Source organism: Athene cunicularia, assembly GCF_003259725.1.
Source record: "Athene cunicularia isolate RWA chromosome 3 unlocalized genomic scaffold, athCun1 chr3_part1, whole genome shotgun sequence".
Taxonomy (NCBI): Eukaryota; Metazoa; Chordata; class Aves; order Strigiformes; family Strigidae; genus Athene; species Athene cunicularia.
The window spans coordinates 101,170,972-101,175,874 of record NW_020799097.1 but is presented as its reverse complement, the minus strand read 5'-3'; the positions used below and the strand labels follow the sequence as shown (position 1 = coordinate 101,175,874).

At 42.3% G+C, this 4,903-nt stretch overlaps 1 protein-coding gene across 2 annotated transcripts in view; it reads right to left on the bottom strand.

The window, feature by feature from the left end:
• The window catches only part of PROX1 (prospero homeobox 1), a 47,710-nt gene extending 43,922 nt beyond the window's left edge, over window positions 1-3,788 (bottom strand). The window contains exon 1 of one of the 2 annotated variants that reach the window (XM_026845839.1): window positions 3,493-3,788. The gene's annotated coding sequence lies outside the window, so the exon portion shown is untranslated. Of the gene's footprint in view, window positions 1-1,580; window positions 2,084-3,492 lie in introns of those variants that run through there. The other variant, XM_026845840.1, reaches the window with a different exon arrangement.
• Between the last annotated feature and the right edge of the window lie 1,115 nt (window positions 3,789-4,903).

Here is a 4,903-nt window from a genome sequence, read left to right as displayed (position 1 = left end):
ACCTTCTCTTTATATGAACTCTCATTGTTTCCCAGGAACACAGCATAAAAAGATAACACACTTCCTTGCATTTTGTAAAAGGCTTTTGACATAATTTGTGACTTATTAACCAGTGATGCTAAACTCACATTGCACATAAAGCACTAGACACTCTTTCCTGTTTCTTAAAATTTAACACTGAGGAAAATTAAAATATTTTTCATGCGACGCTTATCTAATATTAAACTTTACATTTGCTTAACAGAGCACAGTCTTCACAATAACAGGGTATATTGCCAAAGGCAGCATGCAGACTTTTTGGAATTGCTCCCATCTCTTTCGGTTCACCTGTAAAAACATCTACGTGCTCCCTAGGACTGCATCTGTGGCTAGTTTTAAAGAATGACTATCCATGCAAATAGGCATAATTTCAGCATGAAATAATCTGTAAAATCAAGACAGTAGTCAATGCTTAGTTTGCAACCAGGATGGATTGAAAAAAAAAAAGCTTTTAATACTTATAAACATTATGTTTATTCTCCTGTCTTTGCCCACAAATTCTGGATGTATTAAAAGAATTTTCAGAGATTTGGTGTCAGAAACAGTTATGCTGGAGATGTGATGTTTGTTTACATTACAGGCTCCTTTCATACAGGAAAGCAAAGAATGATAAATCTAAAAAAAAAAAAAAAACAAAACAACCAAACACAAAACCAAACAAAAAACCCCCAGAAGTATCACAAATTCAGATGGGAAATCCAGAGTCTTACACTGTTATCAGGTCACAGTCTTTAGAGATCATTCCTCATCAAGAAGCACATTAAAGCAAGTGAAGTTTGGCTGCTTCACCTGTAATAATAAAATAACAAGGAGTTCTGTTGCAGGGACCCAATCCTACCACCTGCACACCAGGTAGCATCCCACCCTGCAAGCAACTCGCCTGGAGTCCAGGGATACCAAAATCCTGCTATGTGCGAGTGGTAGGATCAGGCCCTGCTTGACAGTATATGTCAAAAAAGACCGTCTCCTGCTTTCTCTCAACTAATGCAAACGGAGTTTTTAAGGAGGCAGATTCAGGCTCTTACAATTAGGTCTTCATCTAAAAAATCAGAGTTGTTGGGATTTCAGAAGGGTTGTTTCTGTAAATGAACGGCCAAGTCTCCCAGGGGTGGAACGGGGTGACCACCACCAGAGTTTTCAAGAAGGCGATACTGGCACAGAATGAACCAGGGCCAAAGTTGACCTTCCAGTCTAGTGGTGTTCATCTGAAAGCGCTACAAACTAATTGCAAGATAACCGAAAGAGCTCCTGCTTACTGCACGTAAGATATTCTAAAGACGTTCTCCATAAAGATAATACTTGCCAATAGGAAAAAAAACCCAACACCACCAACACCGACAACCTTCACGTTTTTCCTTCCTTTTCTGTAGTCAAGCTATGCTTGATTGAGATCCAGCGGTAGTTCCCAGGCTCACACCAAAAACCTCATGTCAGGTTTCAAGTTTTGCACATTTCCCAGCAAATTTGAGGTGCCTGACCACTGTTTCCCTCTCTCTTGCCCAATCCCAACCAAGGACACACATGGGGAGGGCTTGCTGTACCCTTGAGTCAGCAGCTCAGGAAATAGGCTGTCCTGCACCAGGTTGGAAGGTCATTGCCACGCATCCTTCCTCCCGTGTCCATTTTCCTCTCCCTGAGCCCCCGTACCAGCAGCTGCTCGCCTGCCCGTTCCTGCCACCACAAACAGGCGGCAGGAGGTGCTCCAGAGTGATGCCCCCTCCTTCCCTCACTGGAAGCTGAAAGCATCGGCGTTATCGTACGCTTAACCTGGGTATTAAGCAACATCTCCGCCCCATTTGCCCTGGTGTTATCCCAAGCCTACAGACTGCCAGCTTTGAGGCTTATGTGCCTTTCAGCTTAAATATGAGAAATAGTTCTACTTTAGCATGACAAAACAGAATGGGTATCGAATGGCCGGTTAATATTTCGGTCTCGGAGGACCAAAACCAATTCACACCTCAAAGGGAAGTGGAATGGCACGTACAGCGGGATGCAAACTCCCAGCCACGACAGGCAGACTTCGAGACTGATTAGATTAGAACTGCATAAATAAGGAACTCTCCGGGAGAAAAAAAAAAAAAATTAGGAAGCTTGTGTCCTTTACATAGTACCAGTACTTTGGCTGCAAGTTGTCTCAAAACTGTATTTCATACATCTAATGTCTCTGTACAGCTATCCAGAAATACATAGTTAGAAAGATAGCTTTGGTTCTCAAGATCTATGTAGAAACCTTCAGAAGCACCATTTCTTTCTGAGTTACAGAGTTTTGAATTTGTGAAGGTTAAATTTGCTTTACACGTCACTTTTGATACTCCTTGCATGCCAAGTGTAGTTTATGTTAAATTTACCCTCCACATCTCGAGCCCCTACTGGCATGATGCGGCTTCCTCAGAAACCAAAGATTTTCGATGCCCAGGTAATTAAAAATGGTATCAGGGCCTTAGCACTTTCTACGTCCATCCATAAACATAGCTTGCAGTAATTTATTCACAAATTTACTTTCAAAACTTTTGTTTAACGAGATATGATTAAAATGTGGCTATGAATAACCTCTTAACAGCACAGCAGCTACAGACATGGGTTTATTTCATATCCATTTGATATGCATTGACATTTTAACTGAAAACAGATTAATTTCTAGGTATCCAAGAGTTACTGTTACCAAACCCCTGGCTAGAACAGTCTTTAGAAAGGAATATGATGTCAGGTATTTAATCATAAGCATTAGAAATAAACCAATTTCTGCAATCAATTTTGTTAACTCCTCTTGATCTACAAAGATGCTGATTGTTTTCTCCCAGATTAATTCATACACCTATGAGATGCAAAGAAGACGTAAATTCAAACTCACCCTCCTCTGCCACGCTGAAGGACCCTAGCCTAACCTAAACAGCCATTAAACAGCAGCAAAGTGCTAAACTTGACGAATGCTCATGGATGAATTCGAGGAGATTATCGGTTCATAGAGCTGAAATTGTTCCTATCTTTTCACAAGCCAACTACTTTCTTTGGTCCAGCATCTGCCTGCTTCATGTCAGCCCATTATGCCAATACCACACAAGAAATTTAGCACGCTTCTGCTAATAGAAATATTTAGATCTTTCACTCCAAAGCGCTACACAAGATATGGCTTTGCCAGAATCAGCCACGAAGAGCATCATGAAAATTATTCCAGTCAACAGCATTTCACGCACAAAACCACAACTAGAATCCAAAGAACAGATTACATTTATTCTCCACTAAAATCACATCAGCCGCTAATGAGAAAAGTACTACCTTTTTGTACAGCTCTGACACAAGTTTTCTTGGGAGAAAGGGTTACCTAACTCCCTTAGCTGAGACATGTTATCAAAGAATTTGAAACAAGGCAGAAATGATGAGCAACTAATTGTGCAGCAACAACTACTTTATTAGGATTTCTCCATAAGAAGTAAAAATTAGAGCCTGACTTACTTCAAAATTATGCCACCTGCTCTTGAGCCTTAAAGAAAAAAAACCACCCTTGTTTTATGAATCCGATGATAGCCAGGGCCCAATCCAGCACGGTATTCAGTAATTCCCATGAACGCCAAACATCCTCGATGCCCATCGACTAGAGGGGGAACTGACAGGGCTCGCTAACAGGAGGGATTCGGCATCTCATTAGTTCAGGCCTTTATTTTGGGGAGACGCAGGGCCCTCCATCACGTAGCCGTGCTCGGAACTGCTTGAGGAAACAGATTCTTTGAATGAGAAAAAGAAATTAAGCTGCTCAAGGTAGAAAATTGAAAAATTTTTTTTCCTCTCAAGCCAGTTTGGTCCTTGTTATTTCACTGATCGTGAAGAAAATAACTCGCATGGTCTCTGTGCAGAGACAATACCGAAACATTCACAGGATTCCTACTACAAACTCAGACCAAGTTTTCCAAGATATTTTTTTCAGTGCTACATGAGGTAGTTAAATCACAATTCTTGAATTAGTTGATCTAGCAGTTAGGCTGCACTTTGAGACAGAATAAATCATTATTTAGAGACTACAAATTGCAGTATTTACAATTCAGCCCTGAATCAAATTAAACTCTGATTTCAAAATGTGCCCATTCTTACGAATACCTTAATTTATCAACCGACCATAAAAAAGACAAGTCATGTAAACTGAGAGGCCTCAGAGGTCAGCTGGCAGGAAAGTTAACTGTACACACTGACAGCGCCATTCAGCGAATGTAAGATACTTTACAGAATAATTTAATAGGGAGCTGTTAGCAAAGGTATATACATTGTACTTTCTATCACAGATCGACTCATGAAATGTTGATACTCTGTCTACCCTTGAGTATTAATAAACATTTCACAGTATGTGATATTGCTGTTAAAGGTAAGCTCTGGACAAAAAGCAGATAAAATAAATGCAAAACGAGCTGCAGTGGTCATAAACTTTACGTGATTGATGGCAACTCGCAGGAAAACTGCGAGGAGAAGAAGACATAAAGGGTATGTGCCACATGCAAATCTACGGGTAAGGAAACTGCCGCCGTATAACTCATCCCGCGTCCTGCCAAACCTCTATGGGCGATGGAAGTGACAAATAATCTCAGCTTTTACACCTCGGGGTGACGCGGCCGCGTTTCTGCACCCTGCCTTAGACAACACCGGACCTTTCTGCCACCGAGCTGTGGCCGCGGACGCGCGGGAGCGCTGCCACGTGCCCCCCGCCCGTCCCCAGACCCGGATGCGGGTTTTGGGGTGACACTGGCCCCGCAGCCAGAAACGCCCCGGCGGTCGCCACGAGCTCTCGGGACCTGTGGGGAAACCAGCGGGTTTCCAAACCCTCTCCCGGGCAACTTTTGCCCGACGTTCAAGGTCACCTTTAGCCTGCAGCCGATTC